Below are 18,212 nucleotides of genomic sequence, written 5' to 3' on the forward strand. Positions count from 1 at the left end.
AAAAATTAAAGCAATTCTACTGCTATCACTTTTTTAGTTTATAATTATTAAGCAATGTTTTAAAATATAGCTTATCAATTTCAGGTAAAAACGGTAACAAGTCTTTAAGGTCTTTTTTCTTTTCTCTTGAGATCGGTGTTTTAAAGGTTTGTGTTATTTTGAACGAAGCAAATTTTTCAGTGTTGGTAGTGCACCCTTGGTGGCTGTCTTCAATAAACTTACAGTTTTGTACTCTTTTTCTTTCGCCGAGTTTTAAAATTTTATTTCGAAATCGAAATTTTTTTCATAAAGCAATATTTTTACTTTGGAAAAAAGGTACTTTGCTGAAGTCAATTTTGTTAGCCAAAATGGAATACGCCTTAAAATCTTCAGGAAGCATTTGAATAATTTTAAGTTCAACTTTGTCTCTGTTGCTTGTTAAAAGCTTGACTAGGCCACTGCACCTATAGTCTATGGATCTCAAGGTTTAAGGTTTTTCAAATACTTTTCGATTGCCGAATGAATGCAATCCACCTCCTGAATTAAGGAATGTCCCGGCTCGGAATATCTCTGGACAATCATCTCTACACCACTTCGGTTCAGGAACATTTTATTTGCGGTGGAATTGATTTTGTTCCTATTCGGCGGAACACATGAATCACTCCATAGTATGATGGATTTTAAGGTGGGGTATACTTCGATAAGCCTTATCAAAATTTTTATTAATGCACTTGCAAAGTCATTTCCTGAGCGACCACTATGAGCTTTTGTCCAAACTACGCAATAAGTAAATCTTTTTATGCCAGGGATAGCAACTACTACTGTTGCAGTTAGATTGAACATATTAAGCTTCCTCTTATAGTAAAATGCGGATGCGTTTCCCCTTGGCAAGCTGAATACACTTTGTAGTTCATAGCTTATTACACATTTTGTTGCATCCAAATTGCTTCTATCTAAATCTCGGTCGGCTTTCAAAAGCTTTTTCTCTTTTATGTGTTCTTCAAATTTAGCTTTTTCATCCGGTGTAAGATTGTTTTCATAATTTTCAAATAAAACGCATTTGTCGCATTGGTCTTTCATAGGTTTATGAAATGAAAGATTGAATTCGCTATTGAAAATTGATTGGTAAACATTCTCTTTTACTGGACTTTGATAATCTTCAACATAAAGTCTGTACATCCGAGCTAAGCTAAGATTGCTCTCCAGATATTTCTTATCTGAAGTTGGGCGACACAATTGTAATGGATATGGCACAAACCAATACTAAAATTTTGTTTGCGATCATTGTCCCATAAACATAGCATTTCTTAAACACAAGTGCACGTAGGACAAACCAATTCTCAACATTCTTAATATTTTTTCTATCCCTTGTCACCGTGATATTCGCGTGGAACAAAACAATTCTGACAAAAAACTTGACAAAAATTATATGGAAAAAATGTCCCAAACGCCAAAAAATGGTTTATGGCACAAAACAATTCTAGAAAATGTTGATTTTGGTGGATATGGAACAAAATTGATGTTGGATATCTCGGGATTGAGAAGACGTAGCGCAAATCTGATCACAGATCTAGAAAGGGCATACAAAATTACCATAGAATCCATTCCTAACTCAAAACCGCCAAAAGTGGCGTATGGAACAAACCAATTCTCGGGCGACGAAATATTGTTTTTAAAATTCGAACAAATTTTGGGAAAAATGGAATTCACAGTTTTCTTAAACAAAAAAATTAATAAAAGTTGGTAAAAATTCATATTCGACTCAAATATCTATTCAAAACTTTGAGATATTGTCAACATTCAGTAAAATTTTGAGAAAAATCTAATTGACAGGTTTCTTATATAAAATAAAAACCTAACAAAAAAACAATACTTAAACTTCGAAAAAATTTACTTTCGACTCAAATAGCTTTTCACAGAAAATATTGTTTTCGTTATTCAGCAGTTTTTTTTTTTTTATAAAAATCCAATAGACTGTTTTTTCAAAAAAAAAAAAATAAAATCCACAAGAAATAGTACGCAAATTTGGTACAAATTGATGATCGGTTTTTAATATCTCTCAAATTTGTTTCATTCATCCAATTTGTAAAAATTTAAGAAATTCTACTTAAATTGGTAAAAATTTGTTTTCGATTAAAAATCTATTTAACAAAACAAGATTTTCAAACTAAAGTATTTCTTTATATAAAAAATATAATAATAATAATAATAGCTTTATTTATTGAACCTTCAACAATTTTTTACAATTCAACATAATGATAAATAAAATTATGGCCCTAGTTTTGAAACCGTCTGCCAGATGCCATCTCTATTTTTACTGTTAAAAATTACAAACAAATTTTTTATTAATAAAAGAAAAAAAATATAAACATAAAATTAAATAAATTGAAATACAAAAATGGGTTTTATTTTGTACAATATGTACGCCAAAATACTGAATATATAAATTTGTAGATACTTAGGATCCCATTATGAATAGCGAATCGAACTTAAAACTTTGCGAATTTTCGTATTAGGAATAGCGATTCGCTCAAATTAAGTTCGCTTTAAATGTCAAAACTTTAACCGCTCAAATTGTCAAATCTTATCGAATCAAAATATTTAGTGATAACGTTAGAGAATTACAAATTGGCGTGTCTTGAAAAATTTCTATCGATAATTTGTTATTATTTGTTTTGTTTGTTTTAATTAAAAATGTGTGATAAAAGAAAAAGGAAGTTTGTGAATTATTATAAAAAAAAACGAAAATAATAATGTTTATTTCAAGAACAAATACAAATCAGTTTGCAAAGCTTGTGGAACTGATGGAATGGAATCCCGATTTTGCTAGAGGAATAGGAGCTTTTGGGTCATCCAAAAGAAACCAGAAAGATTATTGGTAGCAATTTGCAGTAGAATTAAATTCTCTTGGTCCTCCGTCACGTGAGGGAAAAGATTGGCATAAGGTGCATTCTCATATAAGGAACATTTTTTTTGTACCTTGGTTTGGTTGTACTACAAGCTAAAACTTAAGCAAAAAATTTCATTGAACAAAAAAAATGTTACAGCCATTGGGGGAGGACCATACAGCCAGATTTCTTTGTCTCCTTTGAAGCAAGCTGTGGACGACCTTTAAAGTGTAAGCCAGGCAGTCAGTCCACTTGGCAACCGGGTTGGTGCAAGCATACAAACTACGTTTCCTGAAAAAGAGTTGATCCAAAAAAATAATTCGCAATCGGAAGAATTCGAGGACATACAAGAACAATTAAAAGAAATGTTGCAGGAAGAAATTTCAACAGAAGAGGAACTAATTAAAAGGGGTCAAGCATCTGTTTTGAACAATTCAAATGCAACGGAGGGTGAACACGGTCGAGAAGCATCTTTCAATCAAAGTTCCTTGCAAAGTCGGAAAAAGGTGATAAATTTAAATCGTAGAGAATCCGAGCGATTGGACTTATTAACAGGACAGACTGCCACCCAGGCAGATCTGTTAAGGCCCAACTATAATAGGCATAAGCTAGCATATGCGCGCATAAGTAAACGTGCGAATACAAAGAATCTCAATACGAGTGAACATAATGGAGTCTAGCTCCGTTTCGTTCAATTTTTCTTAGTTTCGTTAACTTAAGCACACTTAAGCAAGAGCGATCCCAGTCGCTCGCCGCATAAGTAAAATGTGACATGTAGATATGTGAGTAAAATTGCATTATGGCTATGCAGTAACTTCGCAAACTTAAGTGAATTTTCGTTGGGTTTTTGACATAAGCTTATGTTTGCTTATGCCTATTATAGTTCTTGCTTTAGTGGCAGCCAGATCTATCGAAAAAAATATTTCAGAAATTTCTAGGTATACAAGAAAAAAGTATGAAATACAAATACAATATGAGAAAACAAATTTCACAATAATTAAAGCAATTGACATTTAACATATGTTATTTCAATGCAATTATTTTTGGCAGCACTGATATTACCGAAGTTCGCTAAAACATTCGCATTTAGTCGAACATTCGATTCGCTATTCATAATGGGGGACTTATAGAGTCTGATTCGCTTATTATTGACTTTTTAAAGTATACAAATCTTATTTCTTTTAGAATAGAGCACAATGATAAAAAGTGATAAGAGTTTTCTTGTTCTTGCAAATTACAGAGAGAGCAAAAAGTTGATTGATAAAAAATTCAAATAAGCTCATTTTGTCTGTAAAATAACACTGGTCAACACTGGTTTTGTCACACGAACTTTGATAGCTAATTTTGTTTTGTCAATCTAGTCTCATTATTAAATCACAATTGTCAAGTGTCAATTAGCTTCAGTTTTGTTGTGATACGGTATTCAAAACTTGTACTACGCAGCAAATTAACAGAAGCGCTTTCAAGTAAACCGTTTTAAAAATATTTGTGGTTGCGTTTAAACACCTTTTTGTTTTAGCATTTTTTTGTTATTAACCCTGTGAACATGTCGAGGAAGTGTAACAATGATCCTATCTATTTATGTTACGTTTGCGTAGAACTGACATTCAAAAAACAAAGACGAAACTACGAATCTTTAGTTGGAGTGTTATCATTATCACCAATGTTTTGGTTTTTCTGTCTCCCATCCCCATGTCTGTTGCATAACGTGTGTGAAAAATTCAACCGACTACTGGAAGAAAGACGCACGACCTATGCCGTTTGCAGTACCCATGATATGGACTGAACAGCGAGATCACGTTTCGGATTGCTATTTTTGTCTCACTGACATAAACGGTATAAAATACAAGAAAAACTTATCTTCGGCTATAAGACCAGTCTCTAATTGTAAAAAATTTCCAGAACTATTACTAGTTGCAACTACGTCTGTTGAGAATGACCATTCACAGCCGTCCACTTCAGGTAAATGTGTTGACGAGGACGATGACTTTCAGTTTAAAGAAATCGCAAACGTGCCACATTTCATAACTCAAGGAGACTTAAATGATTTAGTTCGGAATCTAAATTTGTCCAAAAAACAATAAGAACTATTAGAATCTCGTCTAAAAAGTAAGCGATTTAGAAAAATTTGCATGGAAGGCTTTTAAAAATGTTGTTGCAAATGTTGGGTAACCACAAGCGTGACAGCTACAGGGAGTTGGTTAGCGAGCTTTGAATGACATATTGCAACATGTCACTTAAGATCCACTTTTAAGACTCCCACCTGGATTTTTTTCCTGACAATTTAGTGCCTGTCAGCGACGAGCACGATGAGAGGTTCCATCAACACATTTTGAATATGGAAAATCGGTACTAGGGCAAATGGAACCCAAATATATTAGCGGATTACTGCTGTGGAATTAAAAGGGACCAACCAGAAGCGAAACATGGAAGAAAATCTAAGATTTATTTAGCCATTTATAAAAAAAATACAGTTTTGATTAACAAAATCTGTGTTATTTCGCAATATTTTAAATTACTCAATAAAATAAATTTTTTTTAACTATTTATTTTTTCTTATGATCACCAACTAAAGCAAAAAATATCAAAAAAGTCTGTGTGGCAAAAGTTAAAATTTTGTTGACCAGTGTAATTGAGCTCATTCAGATTATAATTGAGCTTTGGATATAGAGATCTACGTGAGGAGCCTTTTGCTTCCTCAATTAGATCTAGTCTTATTTTGTCATATTATAGTTTTTCGAGAATACAATTGATCTTTTCTCTCATACTCCCATCTTCCATCTCCCAAGGATGCACCGAAATACTGCTCAATATGATTATATCCTTCCATTTCCTGAATCAACTTATATATTTTTTTGCTAATAATGTTGGTTATCTATTATCATCATAAGAAAGTATTGTGGCTACATAATCAAAGTGCATTTTCAAGGTGAAAATAAAAATAGGAGAAAGAGCTGTTTCAAGCAGCAGCATGTAATTACGTGTTGATTTTGGTAATCTAAATAATTTTTTTTTAAGAACAGCCGTTGTAGTTTTTTAACCTCATCATCATAGAGGAAATATATTTCCTCTATGCTCATCATACTGCTGATATCCCTATACCATTGTATATATATTTTCTAAGTAAATATATATACAATGCCCATACCTGACATCCATATGTCATTATAGTTCTCAGAGTCGCATCAAACACTCTAAATTTGACACCATGTGCAACATTTGTGTTCCTTAACAAGTTATGCCAGGTTGAGTTTATAGCAGATAACGATTTCTTTAGTTTATTTTGAAAGTGTTTCTTAGGGTTGAGTTGGGTGTGAGAATTATTCTCAAGTAAAATGCTGCAATATTTTCACCATTTAGAGACCACCTTTCATTTCTACTGTGTCGTCCTAGACCTGTTCTAAATATCATAACTTTCGATTTTGATATATTTATTACCAGATATCATGAGCTGAAGATTTTCTGGGAGTCTGCAAACAAAACGACATCATCAGCATATAGGAGACATTTTATAACAAGTCCTGCAATTTTAATACCGTTTGGCAAAGCCTCAACTATGTCGTTGATAAAAAGAGCAAACAACAGGCAGCTTTGAAATCAATAAATATTGAATACAGCTTTTTTCCATTTTCTGCGAAATAATCTACGATATTTTGGATGAAGAAAATGTGATCCGTTGTTGAATAACCTGCAGCAATTTGTTTTCATTAACACAAAACTCAAGCCTTTATAGCATAATTCCTGTAAATATCTTCGAAATCACATTTAGGAAAGATCTGCCCCTATAATTTTCCAAATTAATTATGTCCCCTTTTTTGTGTATTGGAAATACAATTGACTTTCTAAAAGTACTTCAGCCGTGTGCAATATATTTGAATAAGTCCTTGCTAAATTTTCCAAAAAATCGTTTCATACCCTGTGGCTTTGCTATTTTTAGCTTTATGTAAAACAATGTGAATTTCTTCGAATATAGTGATATCCCCATCTAAAGAGTCAGCGATTATGAAATTTTCAGCGAAATGTATTGGTTCTTCAATCTCTAATGGATTAAGTAGATTTTTAAAATGATTTTCCAAAATATGAGCATCCAAATTGTTACTAATTTTGAATTTGTTAACATTCAGTATATACTTTCCAAAATTCAGAAGATTCCTTGTCCTTGGCATTATTTAAATTATTCGCTATTCCTAAATAGTATTCATTTCCCTTTTTTGGCAGAGTTTTTTATATTCTGTTATGATTATGATTTAGCTCTGGCTCTTTCACCATTTTTGTCAAACCACTTTTGTTTGCCTTTAGCTACGTCTGTCCTTTCTGCTAAGGAGATCGAGTTTTTTATAGCTTGCATAAAAGAATCAATCTGATGGCTCGTGCTTGCTTGACTTAAATCAGTTTGTACAATAAACTGACTAAGTTTGGCTTCATACCTTTCTTTTTTCCTATCGTTCCAAAATAATCTTGGCAGAAGAGCAATGCTTTTTTGGGCCAGCGGTTTTTTTATAGTCAGGGCTACTGAGATTGCCATAAAGTCCAAGAAAGCACCAACATTAAAACTATCTATTTTCTTAAACCATTTACCACTGATGCCACAATAATCAGCAATTGATGCACCTGGACCTCCGACAAAAGTCATTTCTCCGGACAAATCCCCGCTAGTTGACCTATTACCTAAAAAGATATACAAATTTTGAAGAAGTTCTAATATTTTTTACCGTTTCCGTTCAACAATTTATCTTTTGAAAATCTAACCCATTTGAATTGCTCGCCAAAAGGTATTGTATCACTTTCTATCTGATGTTCCGACACTCGAGCATTGAAGTCTCCAATAACCATTATATTGCTAATATTTGAAAAATTAAGAAAGCGTTCTAAACTACAAAAATCCTGCTCCTAATTATTACAATTTAAATAGATAGGGAGAATATAGTGAAATTCATCCTCAAAGTTTACTTTAAGAACCGTAAAGTTTTCAATATTAACAAAACTAAAAGAAATTGAAAAAATAGATTTGAACCCAAAAAGATAGCCTCCAATCGCTCGACCACGTGTGTGAACCCCTTACAATATGAAAAATATTGTTGGTAATTTTAAAATTTTGTAAGAATAATTCAACTAACAACTTTTTTAACCCAACACGAAACCCTACAAACTTTAAAGCAAGACAAATAGACAGTGTGGGTTGCATTCCAGCCTCTTTTTTTTTTTTAATTTTTGTTTGTGGTTATTTCCCTTGATAATTCTTAATAAAGTTTTATAAACAAAAGTGACAGATAAAGCCACAAATAGTCCATAATTAATATGAAGCCCTTTTAGTCAAAATAGTCCAATTAAAAAAAAATATTGCAACACTCTTTTAAAACAATGCAAAACTTTTGGCGATATGTAAACAGGGCCCAAATTTAATGAAGTGCATTCGTGTAGACTGGAAAGCAATTGCATCTTGCGTTCACGCCCTAATGTTTTTAAATGGAACTTCCAATCATTTATTAAATTTGACATTTGGAATTTACTTCTCTTGCGCTCTTGTGTGTAAACTGTCTTCTACTTCCATTAATTTAATAAAAAAAAAGAAAACACGGGCAGGGAGTGTTAAAGTTGTTAAAAAAAGTGTAGTTTTGTTAATATTTACTAGTCTAATGTTAATTATTATTAAATCGATACGTAAACATTAAAATTAAATGTTTTATTTGTTCAAAAACTGCTCATGTCATACACCGGAAGTGCATAGCTCTGATGGTCATACATAAGTCTATTGGTGCACAGGTGCAACTATTGCAAATAGCTTCAACACGAGACATGACTCCTTCATCGTAATATTTTTTTAGTCTAAAAGTTGTTTTCTTTTTTATTACAAAACCTCACAATATATTATAAAAATAAATAAAGACAGTGCTAAGTTTGAAAGTTCTAAAACTCACTCACCTACATTCTACTTGTCTACATTTCTCAAAGAATTTACCATCGCTGGCTGAGTATTAAAAAGGTTCGAATATATAAAAAGGTTTTTATATTAAATGAACATTTATAATAATTATTATTAGGTACTATTAAACACTAGAATTACAATGCAGGTTTATTTTCTATCATTAATTTTAAGAAAAAGTATAAATTGCAGCCTACATAACAACTTGAGCATGAATAATTCTGTCCCTTATAATTGTTTGTCTCACGGTGCATACGTACCTATAGTACCTTACCTATAAAATAGAAAAGTTTAAAGCCCGCCCACATACCTACCTTTCTTATGACCTATATATTCTCAAACGCAAATATCTTCAAACTAAAACATTGAATGGTTGAACCTTTCAGTGCTTAAGTTTTAAAGCATGATTTTCAGAGATTTATGTTTAAATAAACATCATTACCATCACTCATAGGTTTCTTCCGTAACTTAAAGTAAAATAATAAATATTGCTTCATTTTAAGAAACGATATCACCTCTACATGATTTTTGGTTTTTCTTTTAAATGAATTTTCTAATTATACGGCTTGAAATTTGCAAACTGGCTTTTAGAAATTTATAGAGCACAACAACTTCGGCATGCAATGCAGCAAATTTTGATTTTGTAGGTAGGGAAATAGGTATAACCACATTGAGTGAGTCAGGTCAGTTGACTTAAAGTAATGCTCTTTGTTAAGCTCTTTTGATAGTTAATATAGAATAAAAAAAAGTACTTGTATTTCTAAACTTGTAAATACAAATTTTAATTAAAGTACCAAGAGCAATAGAATAAGTGTAAAAAAGTGTATTATGCGTTTAAAGTTAAGCTAAATAAAACATACACTACTTTATTTTATTATATTGTTTAGACTTTTCCATGAAGTATGTCAAAAAATAGTATTCAAATGGCCGTATTGGAATAATTGTCAAAATGGCATTGTTTTGATATAATTTGTAACCCATATTCAGCAGTTTCTCGGGCATATTTTGAGTTAAGTTTTACTAATGCTCTCTGGAATTCGGGGATTATTCGTGTAAGGACAGTATTTTTGTAGTCTAATCTATTTTATTGGATATTCGATTATCGTTAATAATATAATGACTCTCCAAATGCCACTGGTTAAATGACCCTTTGCTATGATTAGATTAGATTTTTTTTATTTTTTCAATAATAAAGTTTACAAAATTTACAATTCAAATTTTAATAAATAAAAAGTTATGGGTGTGGTATTGCCGTCTGCCCGATTGATTCGTTAAACATTTTGTAAGTATGTATTATAAAAAATTAAATTTAAAGTAATTTAAATAAATATTAAATTATCATTATACATCATTAAAAAAGTGTAAAGCAATACTCTTAAACATCTCCCTATTCATTTGAAGGTCGACTTCACTATGAATTAAATTAAAAAGAGACAAATTACGAGTTATGGGTTATGGGTTCATTAAGTCCATAGTTCGTCCTGTGCCTAGAAATCAAAAAGAGAACGTCCCTATTTCTTAGATGTCTCTCAGGAACATAAAAAGATATAAGAGCTAGTAAGTCCGGAGATTTTATTTTGCCATTGAGTATGTCCTTGATAAAAAGAACCCCAAGGGTTTCTCTACGGATTTTTAAAGATTTTAAAGCTATCAGTGCGCACGTAGAGCCATAATTGGGAAAACCATCTGACCATCTGAATTTTGATAAAAAGGAGACCAAATAACACAACAGTATTCCAGTATGGGTAATATTAAAGATATGTAAATCGTTTTCAGAGTATAACTATCTTTAAATACCCCCGTGTTGCGTTTTAAAAAACCTAGCAAAGAATTCGCTTTGAAATAATAAAATGTATGTGTTCAGAAAAAGAAAACTTAGTGTCAAAAATAACACCAAGGTCCTTTATTTCACTCACGGTGGAAAGACTTTCTTTGCCAAGACTGTAACTGAACAGCACTTTAGGTGTTGTACGAGAAGCTCTAAATATTTTACGTTTAGAGATATTAAGCTCGAGATGATTATATTTACACCAATTGAAAAACGCATCTATATCTTTTTGAAAGTTAACACAGTTTTCAACTGAATAAATTTGGGAATATAGTTTCAAGTCATCTGCGAATATCAAACAATTAGAGAATTGCAGACAGTTCGGAATGGCATTGACGAAAAGATTGAAAAGGAGGGGTCCCAAATGACTTCCCTGAGGCAGTCCTGATAAGACTTTAATAAAAAAGGATTGATTGCCGTCGATTTTAACAATCTGTTTTCGATTTGACAAATAAGATTCTAACCATTTAAGAAAACCGAATCTGAATCCCATCCTCTCCAACTTTCTTTATAGAAGTCTATGATGGACTCTATCGAACGCTTTCACAAAATCCGTGAACAAACATTGACCTGGGGGGTCATTCCGTAAAACGATAATCGTTCGACGATAGGTTCACTTCACGTAAGACGATAATCGTCAAAGTGATATCGTCAAAACGATAGCGTTTGCACGATAGCTAAATAGGTATCGTCTGCTATTAATTTCCATTGACAACTAAGCAAATTGAAGCAAAAAAGTTTAGGTGTAGTTTAGTTTTGTTACAAAACGAAAATAAAAACTCAAAAAAATACAATAAATTCGGTAATGCATTTTTTTATATAGGTACAAACATTAGTAATCTCTCTTAATTGTTGTTAAATAAATAAAACACTTGTAGTTTTGGAATTGCAAAAGAGGACTTTATAATGATATTATAAACAATAAATTTGCCAGACGGTTGTCGTTCTACATACATAATGTACATATATACATTCAATATTAAAATTTGTTGTAACTATTGAAACTTTGGGGGCGTAGGAACATTGGTATATTCGACAGGTAACGAGTTTTGTATCGCTCTTGCACAAAGCACTAATCCAAATTAGTTTTGGAAACATTAAATATTTTTGAAGCCAAGTTATGTTCCCTGTGGATAAAGGAAGTCTTCACTTCCTTCCCTTTCACCAAATTGGGTTTATTACTGCAGCTGATTTACAAAAATATAAGACATTGAACAAACATTTTCATATTATTGTTTTATCTTCGTCGGCAACAAATGAAAACACAAAAAGTGACAATAACAACAAACATCACAAAATAATTGGTATGTTTATTAACAATACGTTTTTTGCAAATTTTCAAAATTTCCCATAGAGAAAAACCAAGTTTAAAAACATTTTCAAGTTATTGAACAAGCATTATCTTTCGTTGAGTTCATTTTGACATTTGGAATATACTCAACGAACTTATACTGAAAACCAAAAACACTCTATATAAAGATATAAATCCCCGGTAGACATCTTGGTTTGCCTACAAGCTAAACCGGAAATCAGCCTCATAAACTTTTTCATAGTGTGCGTGTAATTTCTCCTCCAATTTATTAAATTTCCCCAAAAAACTCAGTAAGTGTGTCTATGTATGCGTGAAAACACGTCAATTTTTTCTCGTTGAATTCGTTCACATTACAAATACAACAATGTAAACAAATGGGTTTTGAAGGGTGATACGTACGAAGGATTTATATCTTTACTAGAGTGTTTTTGCTGAAAACGATTGAACGAGACGATAGTGATAAAGTTACGTGAAGCAAATTATTGACGATATCGTTAATGATAATCGTTTTGACGATTATCGTTTCGGAAATTACGGAATGACAACCCTGCATTCTTTTTTACAAAGTGCCTGTCTATACGCGTTGTGCCCACAACGTTGTGCTCACAACACTATGTGTCTACATGTGTTGTGACTACTCATGACCCGTTTTTCATTTTGTGTTGTGGAACGAAGAACTTGAAACATTTGTGTTCGAGATTTTGAGCGGGTGATATACTACCGACATATGAGTACATAGGATTTAGTCTTGTTTTTACAAGATATAGAATTTTATAGATTGAAATGGATACAAATAATGAAATTATTTGTTTAACTGCAATATGCGCAGCGGCAAATTTTTTATTTCTGCTAAATGAAGAAGAGGAAAAAAAAAGAAAAACACAAGGGAATGGTCAAAACCTTGGAGGCTCCGCAGGAATACACAAAGTTCTTTTAAACTTTTAAATGACGAACTACGCTTAGAAACTAGAATCTTTATCGTTATCTTCGTATGGACGAGGATTCTTTTAAAGAACTCTTATGCATAGTGCAGATCTCAATTCAAAAACGGAATTCTGTTATGCGAGAAGCTATTCCTGCGGAGGAATCTTTAGCGAAGCCGAAGAGCAAAACAAATGTACCTCTCGCATTGACGAACAGAAAATAATGAGAAATTCGGAACGAAATGAGAAAGGAACTGTACTGCCCAAGCAGAAAATTCAATTTCTGTCATGAGCATCCCGTCCCTTTACTCAGCTCCTCTCTTGCCCACAAACTCTCGTCACAACGTTGTGGGCACAACGCGTATAGACAGGCACAAAGCAGATAAACAAAAAGTTGTAAACAGACACAAATTCGTAGTAGTGGAGCGACCACTACAAAATCCATGCTGTCTCGAAGATATTATGTCTTTCACCGTGAAACTAAGTCTATTGAACACCATTTAAAAAAGTTTTGGAATCGCTGAAAGTTGAGACTGGTCTATAGTTCTTAATTAAGCATAGTACATACTTGTGAACCATCTCGTGAACCCATACAAATTTCAGTTTTTGGTTCACCCGTGAACTTGCTCGTGAAGCTGAGTGGAGAACAAAGTGGAGAGTTTTCGTTCACGGGCAATTCACGTGCAAAATGTACGGGAACTGTTGGTGAAGCTGAAGTCAAATGTTCACAACGTGTACTCACAAGTGTGTACCAGTGAGCAATGTCAAAAGTTCACTTTCTCCACTGGCGAACGTTCACTTCACGAGGAAGTATGTACTAGGCTTTAAGGGCTTGAGACCACTTTTATAAATAGGGCTGATGGATGATATTTTCCACTCTTCTTCTCATGATGATGATGACGGTGCAGATATTGATGAGGATTCTGCAAATGATGAGCAACATCATTTGTAAGTTTAAGCGAAAGAGTAGAGTTACTAACACAAATGCGGCTATTTCATCACCACGCGAGGTTGCGATCTGATTTAAGTGCTATGTCAGATTCTTCACGAACTTCTGCTCATTTTTTATGAAAACTCAGTCCACAAAAACCTTCACAATGAATAAAACCATCGCAATGCAATCTTAAGCCACAAAGCGCACAATTTTTTGGCATTTTAAAGAAGTTTAAACAGTAAACTTATGTTGAAAAAATTATGAAAAACAGGGAACAAAAGAAAAACACGTCCGACAGCCACGACAGAGTTAAAATGAAAAGGGCATATTGCATATTGTGCATAGATTTGTTTCTTTATTTATGTATGTTTATGTTGAACCATTTAAATTAAGCATATCACATCTAGCTCTGCAAATTAAAGAAATCGATTGGATGTTATTCGAATCGTTTAAATAGTTGTTGCAGTTTAGACTAAGGCTGAGCTCTGAGTAGATCGATCTGTTGATAGAGTTAGTAGTTTGTTGAATACATTCGTTGTGCTGATGAGTCGTTAAAGCTCGAGTAACTTATACAGATCTTGCTTCAATTCAGCCCGGTCTTCGTATTACAAGTTTAAGTTGAATCCACATTTATCAGACAGCGTTTTCCATTCGTGAACCCATTCCACCTTCCTGTTTATTACAAACTTCGTAGGAATATTGGGTATTCTGTGCATTGGTGATCCAAGAGTTTTTAGGATATAATCAAAATGTAGCTTGAGAGCGTAGTGGTATAATGAAGGTAAACCTGTTTCTAGCGTTAGAACGGAATTTAGTCTTCGGCAGGCGGAGGAGTTTTTTTTTTAAATATCATAGCAGTTTTTCAACTTCTTCATATAAACGGTAACCCAAAGTTTGGCAACTATAGCACATGACAGAGCGCATAATTGATTCAAAGAACTTGTATTTCGCGGAGGTCTTAATTTCATTGTTCCCGATTATATCTTTCCAGGAGTCATTTATAAGCTTTTTAGCGGAAACCAGTTTTTTCTCAAGGTGCAAAGAAAACTTCATGTTTGATTGCAGTATAACACCAAAGTATTTGTATTGTGTGACTGTTTCAATTGATTCACCATCTAGAAACCATTTTTCGCCGTTTCCCAATTTTGTTTGCCTCTTGCGAATTATCATAATTTTTGATTTTTCTAAATTTATTGCAAGCCTCCAGGTTTTACAATAATTATTGAGTTTATTGATCATAAGTTAAAGGCTCTGCTTACATTCAGCAAACAGAACGATGTCGTCAGCATATAAGAAGCACTTTAATTCTTATTTCTGCTACGCATACTCCAGCAGGTAAATGAGAAGAAATATCGTCAATGAACAGTGAAAACAATATTGCACTCAGAAGACAGCCTTGCTTCACTCCTGATGTTGTGTAAAACCATTCTGACATACTTTTGCCATCCCACACCGATTGTCGAGTATTTTGGTACATATTTCAGAGGACTTTTAACAGCTTCGTAGACAATCCTTTCTGTGACAGTTTGTAGAAAAATGCATTGCGATCAATAGAGTCAAAAGCTGCTTTAAAGTCGACAAATTTGTACAATTTTTTATTTTGTTTCATAAAATGTTGGGCAATGGTCGTCACAGTGAAAATGTTGTCTATCGTTGAGCAGAGCCTTTACAAAAACCTGCTTGATACTTGCTCAATACTTCGTTTCTTTCTATCCATTCGGTTAAGTAGAATTGCAGAGAAAATTTTAACTTTTGAGTTTATGAACATGACAAATTAACATCACGTTTTTTATAAATTGGGCACACTACAGCATCTTTAAATTCCCGAGGCATCATACCGGTTTTGAAGATGAAATTGAAGGCGTCAAGCATGTGCGTTAGGAACTCGATAGGAGCATTTTTGTAAAATTCGTTAGGGATTCGATCAGGACCTGGTGCTTTTCTGTTCTTAGAGCTATACATGCTCAATTGCAGCACATTAAGAGTTATTTCCCGATCAAGTAGATCATCTTCGACAAGTGGTTCTGCGTAGAGAAAGTTGTGATCTTCCAAGTAGCATGGATTCAGCAATAGTTTGAAGTGTTCGGCCAGTTTTCCTGCCGTTAAGTGTATCCCACAAACGAAGTCTAGGCCCTTTAGTGAGTTTATTTTTGTCCAAAAACCTTTGGTATCTCTTGTACAGGAGAGCTCTATAGCTATTGTATTGTAGTAATTCTTTATAAATTTTATTTGGGGTGATATTTTCTTCTTAGGGTATCGTTATGATCGAAGGTGTTCCTTAATTTTCTAAGCAGATCAAATGATAGCTTTCTTGCGGTGAAGCATTTTTGGTCGAACCATTTTTGACGGTAGTTATTAGATTTTGATGGGCTTGAATTTATGTGTACGACTTCCTTCAAAGAGTTGTTTGAAAAAACTTATTTTTTCCTCGTTTCGAAGTTAAAAATGTAGTTAAAAATGTAATGTTGATCTGGCTAAGTAACTTTGCTGCGTAAATTTCTTTTGAACTATCTTTCCAAACGAGTTTTGGGGGTAGCGCTTTTTCGAAGTAATATGAGGGGTTGTTGAGGCAGAGTTCTACTAAAAGAGGCATATTGTCAGAGAATGTTTTTACTCCTACTTCGAAAAACGATGTGATTTTTATCCATTCACTTGAAATTGCGCAGACAATGAATGTAAATTCTCCTAGTGCATCATTTTTACTACAGTAATTAAGAATAAAAAGATCGTTTGTTTGACCCATTTCCATAAAAAGTCTACCATTTCTGTTGACTGTTTGGTCTTTTGAATTTCGTATTTTTGCTGTATCTAAATAAATAAAATTATTTTCATCTGAGAATAACTGTTTATTTCCTATCCGAGCATTAACGTCAACGATCAGCATTATATTTTGAGACGGCAGTGTGCGTAGACAATCATCGACATCATCAGCAATTTAGATACGTGGGCACAATAAAGTATCTTTTACTCAGGTTGTTGATTACAAGACATGTTTGATCATTTACTAAGGGAAAGTTACCATTGAAGCCAAACAAAGATCCACCTATCGCTCTACCAAAATTGTGCTCACGAATGCCAAGTATCCAGTGTAAATTATACTCGATGAAATATTTGGTAAAATTTTCTATTTGTTCACGTACTAAAAAAGTCTCAAATAAAAAGAAAACATCATGTTCTTTTACAAATTAAAAAAAAAACTACAAAAACTAATTTATTACCTAAACCAGCTACATTATAAAAAACTATTTTAATTTTCCTTTTTTTATATTGTTCATTTTCTTTGTTATGTATACGTACCTATACTTTAATGTTAGAGTATTTAACTCTTGTTTAATGCAATATGGGTGATGTTCGACTAGGAATTAAGGTTCATTTAAGTATTATTAATTAATTTGTATACTTAAACCTTAAGTAAACATTTTTTTTTATAATAAACGGGCACTCAAGGGGTTAGTAATACCCTTAGGTTAGGTTAGGTTAGATATAGTGGCTGTTCAAGATGGAAACGGACACACTTAGGCTAGTTTGATGGCCCATTGTGATACCACATGAATCTTGAGGCTTCCTCCTAAGCTCAATGGAACCAGCTTGAGTCCCTTACGAAACGTGAGAGGCTGATTATACCGATATGATTTAGATCGTTTAGATTGTTAAAGAAGAATTCTTCTAAGTAATTCTTGCGTTTTCGAGCTAGAGCAGGGCATGTGCAGAGAAGATGAAGAACCGTTGCTTCCTCTTCCTCGTCCATACAGCTTCTGCAAAAGTCATTTGAGAATACGCGTAGTCTCGTGGCGTGCTTTCCTATTAAACAGTGTCCGGTTATGACACCTAGTATATGCGATCTGCTTAGAGATATCAAGCACCTTGAACGTTTTAAATACAGTGTTGGCCAGATGTATTTTGTGACTTGACACGTGGTGATGTTGTTCCACCTGGTGCCTGCCCTCTTCACAGCGTCTTGCATTAGTAGCAGTTTACAAGTAGCGATTGGTATGCCAGTACTTGCCAAACGTGGTAGCATGGGCTGTACTGTACCCTTCCTGGCGAGTTCATCGGCCTTACAGTTACCTGGAATGTCTCTATGGCCCGGCACCCAGCAGGTGAATATTAAACTATTGCACCATCTCCATTAGAGATGATCGACAGTTATGGACTGTTATAGAGTTTGCAGAGACAGAGTCCAGAGATTTGATAGCGGACTGGCTATCAGAGAAAATACGGATATCAGATGTTGATATCACGTTTTCTTTGAGCCAAGACAAGACTTCTTTTATCGTCAAAAGTTTCGCCTGAGAGAAGTCTCGGAATGAGAGACTTAATATCAGTCGTTCAGAGTACACACCTCCACCAACTCCTTCTTTTGTTTTTGACCCATCTGTGTTAAAATGGATCGACTCATCCTCCAAGAATGTCCTATCCTCCCAA

At 33.4% G+C, this 18,212-nt stretch overlaps 1 protein-coding gene across 1 annotated transcript in view; it reads left to right on the forward strand.

Annotated features, from left to right (window-relative positions):
* The first annotated feature begins 8,383 nt into the window (after positions 1–8,383).
* LOC129938555 (huntingtin-interacting protein 1) overlaps positions 8,384–18,212 on the forward strand; it is a 31,466-nt gene continuing 21,637 nt past the window's right edge. Inside the window, exon 1 of the mRNA XM_056046186.1 lies at positions 8,384–8,850. The gene's annotated coding sequence lies outside the window, so the exon portion shown is untranslated. The remainder of the gene's footprint in view (positions 8,851–18,212) is intronic.

Source organism: Eupeodes corollae, chromosome 1, assembly GCF_945859685.1.
Source record: "Eupeodes corollae chromosome 1, idEupCoro1.1, whole genome shotgun sequence".
NCBI classification, from domain to species: Eukaryota; Metazoa; Arthropoda; class Insecta; order Diptera; family Syrphidae; genus Eupeodes; species Eupeodes corollae.